Source organism: Pan troglodytes, chromosome 4, assembly GCF_028858775.2.
Source record: "Pan troglodytes isolate AG18354 chromosome 4, NHGRI_mPanTro3-v2.0_pri, whole genome shotgun sequence".
NCBI classification, from domain to species: Eukaryota; Metazoa; Chordata; class Mammalia; order Primates; family Hominidae; genus Pan; species Pan troglodytes.
The window spans coordinates 78,548,359-78,562,701 of NC_072402.2; the positions used below are offsets into that span (position 1 = coordinate 78,548,359).

The window sequence follows — 14,343 nt, forward strand, 5'->3', positions numbered from 1 at the left end:
GCACTGGGTCCTCCAACAGTGATGGCCCGCCGGCGCCGCGCTCGAATTTTCGCTGGGCCTCAGCCACCTCCCCGCGGGGCAAGGGGGCAGGGCTCGGAACCTGCAGCCTGCCATGCTGGAGCCCTCACCCTGCTCCCCGCCCCCGTCCCCTGCCCCCCGCCCCCCAACCGCGGGCTCCCGCGCGCCACCCCGAGGGGACGGGCGCCACCTCCTGCTACGCGGCATCCGGTCCCGTCAACCGCCCAACGGCTGAGGAGTGCGGCAGCGCGCCAGAGACTGGCGGGCAGCTCCGCCCGCGGCCGGGATGCACTAGGCAAAGCCAGCTGGGCTCCTGAGTCCGGTGGGTACTTGGAGAACTTACTACGTCTAGCTGGAGGATTGTAAATGCACCAATCAGCATGCTGTGTCTAGCTCAAGGTATGTGAACGCACTAATCAGTGCTCTGTGTCTAGCTAATCTGGTGGGGACTTGGAGAACTTTTGTGTCTAGCTAAAGGATTGTAAACAGACCAAGCAGCTCTCTGTAAAATGAACCCATCAGCTGTCTATGAAATGGACCAATCATCAGGATGTGGGTTGGGTGAGATAAGGGAATAAAAGCACCTGCCAGAGCCAGCAACAGCAACGTGCTAGGGTCCCTTTCCACAGTGTGGAGGCTTTGTTCTTTTGCTCTTTGCAATCTTGCTGCTGCTCACTGTTTGGCTCAGCGCAGAGCTGTAACACTCACCAAGAAGGTCTGCAGCTTCACCCAAAGATATTCGAAAGATACAGAAAACTATATAGAGACATTTTGTATAGTTCTAATAGCATATAATCCACAGGTCCCTGATCTATAATATGGGTTTTTTATAAAATTGGTTTTTTGTATGCTATGAGGAATTTTACTTGTTAAAAAGAAGAGGTGGAAAGGCAGAATATGAAAACTATGAAAATGACATAAGAGACTATGAATTAGGTGAGAAACCAGAGAGATTTAGAAACCTGTAGACATTGTGCATCCCCCAATGCCTTTCCCCTTAGAAAAATATTATATTCTAATCCAGTCCATCAAATAAAGTCTACATTCATTAGAAACATATTCTCTTGGTTTTTATAATTTCAGTTTTTTTCAGACACAGATAGTGCATATGCAGATTTGTTACTTTTGTACAGTGCACCCTGGTAGTGAGCATAGTACCCAGTAGGTAGTTATTCAGCCCATGCTCCCCTCTCTCCCCCACCCCCATAGCCTGCAGCATGTCTTGTTCCCATGTTAAATGTTCCTGTGTGCTCAATGTTTAGGTTCCACTTATAAGTGAGAGTGTGTGGTATCTGGTTTTCTTTTCCAGCACTAATTTGCTTAGGATTATGTCCTTAGCTCCATCCATGTTGCTGCAAAGGACATAATTTCATTCTTTTTTATGGAGGCATAGTATTCCATAGTGTATATGTACCACATTTTCTTTATCCAATCCACCGTTGATGGGCACCTAGGTTCATTCCATGTCTGTGCTATTGTGAATAACATGGTGATGAACATACGAGTGCATATATATTTTTCTGGTAGAATAATTTATTTTCCTTTGAATATATATCCAGTAATGGGAATGCTGGGTCGAAGGGTATCTCTGTTTTAAGTTCTTAGAGAAATCTCCAAAATACTTTCCACAGTACCTGAACCAGTTTACATTTCCACCAACAGTAGTGTATAAGCATTACCTTTACTCTGCAGCCTGGCCAACATCTAATTTTTTTACTTTTTAATTATAGCTATTGTGACCGATGTGAGATGGCATCTTACTGTGGTTTTTGCTTGCATTTATTTATTTGATGATTAGTAAGGATGAGTGTTTTTTCATATACTTGAGTGTCTTCTTTTGAGAAAATATCTGTTCATGTCCTTTGCCTTTTCTTGATTTAAATTTTAAGTTCTGGGGTACATGTGCAGGAAGCGCAGTTTTGTTACATAGATAAACGTGTGTGGTGGTGGTTTGCTGCACCTATCAACCCATCACCTAGGTATTAAGCCCAGCATGCATTAGCTATTTTTCCTGATGCTCTCCCTCTCCTCAACCCCCTACAGAAAATTATAGTGTGTGTTGTGTGTTGTTCCCCACTGTGTGTTGTTCCCCTCCCTGTGTCCATGTGTTCCCATTGTTCAGCTCCCACTTATAAGTGAGAAGATGCGGAGTTTGATTTTCTGCTCCTGTATTAGCTTTGCCCTTTTTAACTGGGGTTGTTTTATGCTTGTCGTTTTTTCTTCCTTATGGATTTGTTATATTAGATCTTTATCAGATGCATAGTTTGCAAATATTTTCTCCCATTCTGTAAGTTGTCTGTTTACTCTGTGGATAGTTTCTATTGCTGTGCAGAAGCTTTTTAGTTTGATTGACTTTCACTTGTCAATTTCGTTTTTGTTGCAATTGTTTTTAGAAACTTAGCCAAAAATTATTTGCCAAGGCCAATGTCGAGAAAAATATTTCCTAGGTTTTGTTTTAGAGTTTTCATAATTTGAAGTCTTACATTTTAACCTTTAATCCATCTTGAATTAATTTGTGTGTATGGTGGAAGGTAAGCATCCAGTTTCACTCTTCTGCCTATGGCTAGCGAATTATCCCAGCACCATTTATTGAATAGGGTGCCTTTTCCCCATTGTTTGTTTTTGTTGGCCTTGTCCACGATCCAGATGGTGGTAAGTGTGCAGCTTTATTTTTGAGTGTTCTATTCTGTTCCATTGGCTTGAGTGTCTGCTTTTGTAACAGTATCATGGTTAGTGTACACTTATAGTATAGCTGGAAATTGGGTAGTATGATGCCTCTCTGGCTTTATTATTTTTGCTCAGAATTGCTTTGGCCATTCTGGCTTTTGGGGGTGTTCCATATAAATTTAGAATAGTTTTTTCTAATTCTGTGAAGAATGATGTTGGTAGTTTCATGGAGATAGCCTTGAATCTACAAATTGCTTTGGGCAGTATGGCCATTTTAACAATATTGATTATTTTAATCTGTAAACATGGAATGTTATTCCATTTATTTGTGTTATCAAAATTTCCTTCCTTCCTTCCTTCCTTCCTTCCTTCCTTCCTTCCCTCCTTCCCTCCCTCCCTCCCTCCCTTCCTCCCTTCCTTCCATCCTTCCTTCCTTTTCTTATTTCCTTCCTTTTTTGAGACAGGGTCTCACCCTTTCACCCAGGCTGGAATGCAGTGGAGTTATTATAGCTCACTGCAGGCTTGAACTCCTGGCCTCAAGCCGTCAGGGTAGTTAGGACTACAGGCATGTGCCACCATGCCTCACTATTTAAAAAAAAAAAAAATTTGTATAGATGAGGTTCCACTATGTTGCCCAGGTTGGTCTCAAACTCCTGGGTCCAAGCGATATACCTGCCTCGGCCTCCCAAAGGCATGAACCACTGCATCCAGCTTCAGATTTCAGCTGTGTTTTGTAATTCTCCTTGTGGAGATCGTTCACATCTTAGGTTAGTTGTATTTGCAGGGATTTTATTTTCATCCTAGGTGTTGTAAATATGATTGTGTTCTTAATTTAACTCTCAACCTGGATGTTGTTGTTGTATAGAAATGCTACTAATTGTTGTACATTGATTTTGTATCCTGAAACCTTGCTAAAATCCTTTATCATTTCTAGTAGACTTTTGTTGAAGTCTTTAAGGTTTTTTAGGTATAGAATGATATTGTTGGGTGAAGACAGATAGTTTGCCTTAATCTTTACTTCCTATTTGGGTGCTTTTCTCTTTTTCTGTTGCGAGATTGCTCTGACTAGGATTTCTGGTACTATGTTGAATAGGAGTGGTAAGAGTGGATGTCCTTGGCTTGTTTCATTTCTAAAGGAGAATGCTTTCAGCTTTTGCCCATTGAGTATTATATTGGCTGTGGGTTTGTTGTAGATAGCTCTTTTTTATTTTGAAGTATGCTTATTTGAAGCCTCAACTGTTGAGGGTTTTTTTTGTTTTGTTTTTTCATGAAGGGACACTGGATTTAATTGAAAGCTTTTCCGGCATCCATTGAGATGATCATATGGTTTTTGATTTAATTCTGTTTGTCTGGTGAATCACATTTATTGATTTGCATATGTTGAACCAGCCATGCATCCCAGGAATAAAGCCTGTATTGTCATAGTAGATTAATTTTTTGATATGCTGCTGATGGATTCAGTTTGCTAGTACTTTGTTGAGAATTTTTGAGTCTATGTTCGTCAACAGTGGTCACCTGAATGTTCTTTTTTTTTGCGTCTCTGCCAGGTTTTGGTATTAAGCTGATTCTGGCTTCACAGCATGAGTTAGGAAGGAGTACGTTCTCTTCAACTTTTCTGGAATAGTTTCAGTAGAATTGTACTAGTTCTTCTTTATACTTCCGGTAGAATTTTGCTGTGAATCCATATAGTCCAGGGCTTTTTGGCTTGGTAGATTTTTTATTACTTATTCAATTTCAGAGCTTCATATTGGTCTCTTCAGTATTTCAGTATCTTCCTGATTCAATCTTGGAAGATTGCCTGTTTTCAGAAATTTATCCATTTCCTCTAGATTTTCTAATTTTTGTGTCTAGCGTTATTCCTAGTATTCTCTGAGGATTATTTTGTATGTCTGTGGGACCATTTTTAATGTCGTTTTTGTCATTCTGATTTATATATTTAGATCTTCTCTTTTTTTTCTTTGTTTATCTAGCTAAAGGTCTATCAATCTCTTTTTTTTAAATCAACTCTTGGTTTCATTAATCTTTTGTATGGATTTTTGCATCTCAATTTCATTCAGATCTTCTCTATTTTAGTTGTTTCTTTTCATTCCTAGCGTTGATGTAGGGTTGTTCTTTTTTTTTTTCCCTAGTTCCTTTAGGTGTAGTGTTAGATTGTTAATTTGAAATATTTCTAACTTTATGATAAAGGCATTTAAACGTTCCTCTTAACACTGATTTAGCTGCATCCCAGAGATTTTGGTAATTTGTGTTCCCATTTTCATTAATTTCACTTGCTTAAAATTTCTCCCTTAATTTTGATTTTCACACAGAAGTTATTCAGGAGAAAGTTGTTTAATTTTCATCTATTTGTGTAGTGTTGAGAGATGTTGATATTTATTTATATTTTGATTACATTGAGATCTAAGAGTGTGCTTGATATGATTTCATTTTTTAAAATTTATCCAGACTTGCTTTATGACCAAGCATGTGGTCAATGTTAGAATATGTTCCCTGTGCAGATGAGAAGAATGTATATTCTGTGGTTATTGAGTGGAGTGTTCTGTAGATGTCTTATTGGGTCCAAATGGTCAAGTGTGAAGTTTAAGTACACAGTTTCTTTCTTAGTTATCTGCTTTGATGATCCAGTGCTGCCAGCGGGGGTGTTGAAGTCTCCTACAGTTATTGGGTGGTCGTCTGTCTTTTTGTAGTCCAAAAAGAACTTGTTTTATGCATCTGGGTGCTCCATGTTGGGTGCATTTATATTTAGGGTACTTAAGTATTCTTGTTTGATCATATACTTTCTCATGACGTAATGCTCTTCATTCTTCAATTGTTCTTTTTAATTTTGATTAAAGTCTGTTTTATCTGATATAAGAATAGTTACTCCTGCTTTTTTGTTATCATTTGCATGGCAGATTTTCTCCATCCCCTTATTTTGGGCCAGTGGCTGTCATTACATATGAGATGAGTCTCTTGAAGACTACAGATGGTGAGCCTTGCATTTTTATCCAGTTTGCCATTGTATGTCATTTAAGTGGGGTGTTTAGCCTATTTACATTTATGGTTAATGTTGATACATGAGATTTTGATCCTATCATCACGTTTGTAGCTGGTTTTTAGGTAGACTTGATTGTGTAGATACTTTATAGTGCCTGTGAGCTATGTACTTAAGTGGGTTTTTGTGGTAGCAGGTGTCATTCTTTTTACTCAATGTATAGCACTCCCTTAAGGACCTTTCATAAGGCTGGTCAAGTTGAAATTGATTCCCTCAGTATTTGCTTATCTGAGAAGAAATTTGTTTCTTCTTCACTTAGGAAGTTTAGTTTAGTGAAATATAAAATTATTGCCTGGAATTTATTTTCATTAATGATGTTGGACATAGGCCCTTAATCTCTTCTGGCTTGTAAGGTTTTTGCTGAGATACTTACTACTAGCCTAGTGGAGTTCTTGCTTTATGAAAACATGACCTTTCTCTCTAGCTGCCTTTAAGATTTTTTTTTCTTTTGTATTTACTTTGGTGAATATGATGACTATGTGCCTTAGGGATAGTCACCTTTTATAGTACCTAGCTGGGTTTGCTGTATTTTTTGGATTTACATGTCACTCTCTCTAGTGAGGTTAGGAAAATTTTCATAGACTCTATTCTCAAATCTATTTTCCAAGTTGCCTTTTCTCTTTCTTTCTCTTCTAGGAATGACAATGAGTCGTAGATTTGGTCTCTTTATATAATTCCATATTTCTTAAAGCTTTGGTTCATTTTCTTTTTTTAATTCTTTTTTAAAATTTTCTTTTGACTCAGTTGATTCAACGAACCAGTCTTTGAGCTCTGAGATTCTTTCCTTAGCTTGGCCTACCTTCTGTTAATATTTCTTATTGTATTATAAAATTCTTATACTGAATTTTTTGTGCTCTAGAAATTCAGTGTGGCTGTTTTTTAAAATGGCAATTTCATCTTTCAGCACTTACTTAGATTGCTTTACTGGATTACTTGGATTGGGTTTCAGCTTTCTCCTTAATGTTCATGAGCTTCCCTGCCATCGAGGTTCTGTATTCTATGTCTGTTGCAATTATTTTAGACTGATTAAGAACCATTGCTTGGTAGCTAGTGGGCTAATTTTGAGGTAAGAGGACACTCTAGCTTTTTGAATTGCCAGAGTTCTTGCACTGATTTTTTCTCTTCTGGCAGGGTTAGTGTTCCTTTAACTGTAGTGTATGTTGAGTATAGGCAATTGGTTTTGTTTCTGGATGCTTTCAAAGGGTCAGGGCTTTCTCTGTCCAGGATTTTTATGTATGAGTAATTCTTGTGTTTGGTTTCACAGGTATATATGTAGCAGGATAAATTTTGATGTTGTAGTTTGGGATGTGATCCAATGCATGGTGCTTAAGAGTGATGGCCAGTGGCTAGCCTAATACCCAGTGGCATGGCTGTTTTATACTTCCTTTTGTTTGCAGGTGTGCTCTATAGTGGGGGTGGGAGAGATGCCTCCATCACCAGATCTGCTCCTGGGCCCTGGGGGAGTCTCCTGCAATCACTGTGTTTCTTGTGTTAGGTGTTCTAGGCCACAGGTCTCTCTCAGGCAGAGGCCCTTTCCTAGGAGCCATTCTGGGGAACTAGCTGTAGTGTTTGGGTTCCCTGCACAGGCTTCCTCCCTCTTCAACTCAGCTTCATTGCTGCCTCTCCATCCACTCAGCATTTTCTCTCTCAAGATCTGCCTAAATTACGGTGGTTTACTCCATAATTTGGTATCTCTCAGTGGGGGTGGTGCTTCCTGACCATGTCAAATTGACCATCTATTGTCCCAGAATGAAAACCTCTGTGATAGACTTTGTAACATTTTTGAATATTACATTCAGGAGTAAAATCTTATGCAGTGTGATCCCAGCTATCTCTTCACTTTTGAGAATAACCTTAAGTAATTAAAGGATAATTAAATATGTAATTAAAAATTGAAAAATAGAACAGCTACACTTCCAGATCTCAACTTCTTTCAGAAAATTTTAAAATCTCTTTAAAGAAAGGTAAATTGAGACCAAAATAGACTAATAGCTTTATAAAAATAAGTGCTCAAGGAGGGTGTTACATGTGAAAATTAAACTTGGAATTTGTTATTTTACCCGTAAAATTACTGAGAGTAATTTCCTTGAAATGGAAATAACTTTACAGATTTTTAATTAACAAAAATGCTAAAATATTACTCCGCTTACCTTTATGTAACCTCTTCCTTGAAAACAACAATTTACTCATCTGGTGTGTGACTCTAATAACCTTCAATCATTCTCTATATCTGACACCATGACTAGTAACTTAGATCTTTAACTAAGCAACCTTTCTTTCCGCCTTTGTGATACTATATCTAGTAATTTAATAACAAACAATCTATGTTGCAAATTAAACTTCCAAATTGAATACTAATTTTCAAATCCCAAGGACCCATTTCTTCTGCCTCAATCTTAATTAGGTCTTAGTTAATAGAAAAATTAACTGACTGGGTGCGGTGGCTCATGCCTGTAATCCCAGCACTTTGGGAGGCCAAGGTGGGCGGATCACCTGAGGTCTGAAGTTCGAGACCATCCTGGCCAACATGGTGAAACCCCATGTGTACTAAAAACACAAAAAATTGGCTGGGTATGGTGGTGGGTGCCTGTAATCCCAGCTACTCAGGAGGCTAAGGCAGGAGAATCACTTGAACCTGGCGGGGTGGAGGATGCAGTGAACCGAGATCCCACCACTGCACTACAGCCTGGGCAGCAACAGTGAAACTCCTCAAAAAAAAAAAAAAAAAAAAAGGAAAAAGAAAAAGAAAAAAGAAAATTAACTAAATCAAGCCTAAATAAAACATATTCACAAAGTGGCAGACTTTTTTAATCCAAAAATTTAACTGTATTAATGTCTCATTTATAGAACATTATTTTACAATGAGGTTTTACACATCAATCAGTTGAGTCACTTCTTTTTCTTCTTCTTTTTTTTTTGAAATGGAGTCTCGCTCTGTTGCCCAGGCTGGAGTGCAGTGATGTGACCTCAGCTCACTGCAACCTCCACCTCCTGGGTTCAAGCGATTCTCCTGCCTCAGCATCCCGAGTACAGGCACTACAGGCACGTGAGCAAGAGAAGCTGACAGATTCAAATGTTCACAAACATTTATGTTCTATTTTGATAGATACATAAACTATATTTCTCATTCTTATATACTTTATATTAGGGCATGGGATTAAAGTCAAAATAGTGGAAAATTAGTAGAAATAACATATTTTATATCCAATTTAGTCTCCAAAATCCCAACATGCACTCTTCTGTATATGTTTTTCAGTATGCTTGACTGGAATGGCCAATTCTACAGTAGTCTTGGAAGCAACATACTGCGGATTAAATACCTTAGTAGCCTATGTTCTCGAATGCGGACATAAAGGAGCAATGCTTTTCCTATCTTAAAAAAACAGTTTATATGAATGAAACTTCTGTTCTGTTTAAGATATTATATGTTGTTGAGTGTAGTTGTCAAAGCAACTAGCACTATTCCAAGTAATATAGAAATCACCAGCTTGAGTTGGGTCTGCTATAACAGCACCTAAAACATATCCACTAAATTAGTATTAAATGGACAAGTAAACCAAACTCAGAGGGTTGAAATGAAGACTTGTAATACCCAGTGAAAAAAAATTATTGAAACTACCATCTAAAATTAATTGGAAGCTTAATATTACCTCTAGGAAAGAGTGTGGGAAATGAGGAAAGGCAAAAGGTAATGTGTTCATGTTTGTTCTGTTCCATAATCCAAGAAATAGATAAACACAGGCAAAAAAAAAAAAAAAAAAAAAGAAATATCCTGTCTTTAGAGTGGAAAGAAAGTGGATAGAGTTGAGTTGCTAAACCTTAGCATTATTGACATTTTATGCCTGATATTCCTGCATTCTGTGGGAGGTTATTCTTTGCATTGTAGGATATTAATAGTATCTCTAGGCTATATCACCACATACCAGTAGCATCACCACCTAATCATTATAATTCAAAATGTCTCCAGACACTGACAAGTGTTCTATGGAAACAGAATCATTCCTTGTTGGAAACCACTTGTAAACAAAAAGTCTAGTAATGGTGGAATTATACAGTGACAGACAAGCTCAGGTTTTTCTGATTAGGTTGAAAAAGCTGCTCAGAAATTAAATCCTACTGTGTTCATAAAAAACAAGGAACCCAGCCCTGAAGCAAAGAACTAATCAGGGAAGTTGTTTTCTCTTTCAAGTCTGTGATTTCAAATGACCTTAAAGTGGTCATCTTTACAGTCAGAGAAGCATATGTGTGTTGGGGAGGAGAGAAAACAAGGAAATGAGGCAGACTTTAGAATTATACCTAGGAAAGAACTGTATGTTTGGTTATAAACTAGATCCAATAAATAAATAAATGGTTTCCACATAACTACTTGGCAAAGGTATAATAAGTCTATTGTGAGAAAAAAATTAAGGCTTAAAATATCCTCAAGCATCCCAAATTGCACTAATCAGTGCAATTGATTAGTCATGCTGAGAAAACACTCATTGTTCTAATTTAAGATGGAGGCATGGAGAATAAGAGAAAATGTAAATTACCTCAGAAAGTAAATCTATGAGCCACAGGGACAATGGACCTTAAAGTTATTTCCACAGGACCTGTTTATGGTTTCATCAAATAAATATTTGTACTGCTCAGAAATATTTTTGTCAGTGCTCTGCAGACTTCTTTGTCTTCTGATAGGAGCTTCACCATGGTAACTTAGATTTTACAGATAATTTGTCTTTTGACTTTATAGGACACTAGTCCTCGTTAAGTCATATAGTGGCCTAAGGGAGAGATCTGCACGTCATGAAACATCCTGAACTCTAGGTTGTAGGCAGTAACTGGGCAAAACTTTAAGTTGTTTACAGAGTGAAGAGAAGTGAATTTTTCATATATAAAGAAGTGTGCAAATTGTATTTCATGAGTAGTCTTTTGTCTTCTGGAATGGTGATATATACAAAGTAATCTGGGAAGATACAATTTGGTAATAGTAGATCCTTCATTAACTTGAATTATTTTTTGCAGGAAAGATGCGTCTTTAGCCAAAATTACTTATGGTAAACTGATATGTAAGCAAGAAATCACCTTCTACTTGGTTTAAGCTATTCAGTGTACTCTCTAGATAGATATGACACAAAGCTAGCATTATAATACAGTAAACCAAGTGTTAATGTAACTTTATGTTGATTTTGACTACATTCTGAAAATAATAAAAGTCATTTGATATTTGGGCAGTATGGCCATTTTCACGATATTGATTCTTCCTACCCATGAGCATGGAATGTTCTTCCATTTGTTTGTATCCTCTTTTATTTCCTTGAGCAGTGGTTTGTAGTTCTCCTTGAAGAGGTCCTTCACATCCCTTGTAAGTTGGATTCCTAGGTATTTTATTCTCTTTGAAGCAATTGTGAATGGGAGTTCACTCATGATTTGGCTCTCTGTTTGTCTGTTGCTGGTGTATAAGAATGCTTGTGATTTTTGTACATTGATTTTGTATCCTGAGACTTTGCTGAAGTTGCTTATCAGCTTAAGGAGATTTTGGGCTGAGACAATGGGGTTTTCTAGATATACAATCATGTCTTCTGCAAAGAGGGACAATTTGACTTCCTCTTTTCCTAATTGAATACCCTTTATTTCCTTCTCCTGCCTAATTGCCCTGGCCAGAACTTCCAACACTATGTTGAATAGGAGTGGTGAGAGAGGACAAATCAAAACCACAATGAGATACCATCTCACACCAGTTAGAATGGCAATCATTAAAAAGTCAGGAAACAACAGGTGCTGGAGAGGATGTGGAGAAATAGGAACACTTTTACACTGTTGGTGGGAATGTAAATTAGTTCAACCATTGTGGAAGTCAGTGTGGCGATTCCTCAGGGATCTAGAACTAGAAATACCATTTGACCCAGCCATCCCATTACTGGGTATATACGCAAAGGACTATAAATCATGCTGCTATAAAGACACATGCACACGTATGTTTATTGCAGCACTATTCACAATAGCAAAGACTTGGAACCAACCCAAATGTCCAATAATGATAGACTGGATTAAGAAAATGTGGCACATATACACCATGGAATACTATGCAGCCATAAAAAATGATGAGTTCATGTCCTTTGTAGGGACATGGATGAAATTGGAAATCATCATTCTCAGTAAACTATCACAAGGACAAAAAACCTAAGACCGCATGTTCTCACTCATAGGTGGGAATTGAACAATGAGAACACATGGACACAGGAAGGGGAACACCACACGCTGGGGACTATTGTGGGGTGGGGGGAGGGGGGAGGGATAGCATTAAGAGATATATCTAATGCTAAATGACGAGTTAATGGGTGCAGCACACCAGCATGGCACATGTATACATATGTAACTAACCTGCACATTGTGCACATGTACCCTAAAACTTGAAATATAGTAATAATAAAATAAAATTAAAAAAAAAAGTTCGTTTTTAATTATAGCACTACACCATGCACTGAATCACTGAGGGTAAAAATGCACACTGTTAATAAGAAGGAGGGAGTCAATCTCATTAGTATTATAATATTTATACTGAATGAGACTCCATTCCCGAAATTCACAGAATTAAAATAATAAAAATAAAAATTTATTGCTAGCCAATTTGCAGCAAAAAAGATTCATTCTCATATTCTGCTATGAGAAAATATATGAAATTGAATTTTAAAAGACATTTTTGGAAAGCCCTTTGAATTAACCAGAAAATTGTTAAATTCGTAGTTTTTTTGACTAACATTCTTCTTCCACGTTAACAGAATTTATATATAAGTGACACTCATTGCGTATACTTTTAAGGGGTAAAATAATTACTAAATTTATGTACACTATGAATACTTCATTTTATGAAATTGCATATATACCCATATGCAAATGTGCACAGAATCAATAGGGTAACCATAGACATAAAATGATCAGTGCAGGATATTTTATTTTATTTATGCATTTTATATATAATATACTTTTCATTTAATATTTTTGCTAATTTTATTGAATTGAATATTTATGCCTTGGTTATAGAACAACTAAATTTATTTTCAAAGAAACTCCATTATTATTGTCTGCAAGAGTAAAACTTATAAACAATCTAAAAATTCAACCAAATACAACCATTTACAATTGTGCCCTAGTTGAATATGTAATCATAGGAGAAAACACAGGTGTTGAATTTTTAGAATTTCATTTAAAAAATAATTGACACAATCCCTAAGGTATCATATAAATTAATTGAATTGTTATTGTCTTGGGTTAACAATTATTTCTAGAGTTTTTTTTCCCCTAATATCTGATTTTTTCCATTAACATTACTTATTTGGATAATCACAAAAAAATCAACATTGCCAAAAGATAGATAATACCACAAGCGAAATATCTATAATAATGATAGGAAAATGCTTTGATTCAGGCTGAATGAGAATTAGTCTAGGAAAACAGCTTGGACCCTCTCATTCCTGTTAATGTCATCTCTGTGTTTAGCACTGCTGCTATTCCTCAGCCCCTAAGAAATGCTCTATTGCTGGGCATGGCATATGGGAAGCCAAGAAAAATGACTGGCTGCTTGGTGACAGCTCTCTAGTCCTCATGCCAAGTTCTGCCAGTGATTTAAATATTAAGTAATGGAAAGAATGTTGAAATCCAGGATGATTAGAAAAGTCATTTTCTACAAAACTGAAGCATTGTCTTTAGAGATTAAAATCTATGAAAATAACATTATTGAAATACTAGACTTCAGACTATTTTTCTGAATTATTGTAACTGTTGAAATAGGTCTTTCAGCCCATTAAGATAAACACCACAGTTTTCTCTTCATGATCTTCAGCTGTAATTTTATAGTGAAAGGTACTTGCATAAAAGAGTTCACACTATCTGAAAGATGTCACATGTAACATTGACTGGCAGCCATTTCAGAATGGCAGACAGCCAATAAATCATTCAGAACTATGTGTCACTCGTTGTGGCTTTAAAATTGTATTCCTTCTCCTTTGATAAAGAACATTTCAATGTCAAATAGTTTGTTCTATTTAAACTTATACATCAACCAGAATATTGAGATACACAATAAAATTAAATGATTTGGTAATACCTTTAGAATTTATCTAAAAACAGCCATATGTATTTGCATGACAGATGTGGTTCACAAACCAATCAAGTTGTTAGTATCAAAGGCATGTTTTAGTGCTGATTTATGTATAGATAAATTTAGGAAATTACATAAATAGAAATACTTCTTTATAAAATTCCTTGACCTTGTGATATCTTGGTATTAAGAATCTTAAAGGAATCATTTAAAAAAATTCAAAAGCAAACAATTTCGATTTTACAAGAGCTAAGAAAAAAACATTTTGCTATGGACACAGATCGCTCTTCAAGAAAAGATTTCTTTCCCCCTTGGCTGCTAGGAGCGATATTACAAAGCAGCCTTCAGCTCTCAGCTCCTTCAAAGTTTGCCTCAGCTGTAACCATTGTCTGACTCAATGTTAGGTCATCCTGGAGCACTGGACATGCAAACATGAATGGAGATGAGGTATAAAGCCCGGCCATTTTGACCCACCTGAGAGGATTCTGACAGGTCCTTCCAGTGCCTGAGAAACCCAGGGCTCACATGCTTTATATTCTGATCA

General features: G+C 36.9%; 1 pseudogene; it reads left to right on the top strand.

Annotated features, from left to right (window-relative positions):
• The first annotated feature begins 253 nt into the window (after positions 1-253).
• Positions 254-14,343, top strand: part of LOC112207399 (beta-glucuronidase-like) — a 62,516-nt pseudogene continuing 48,426 nt past the window's right edge.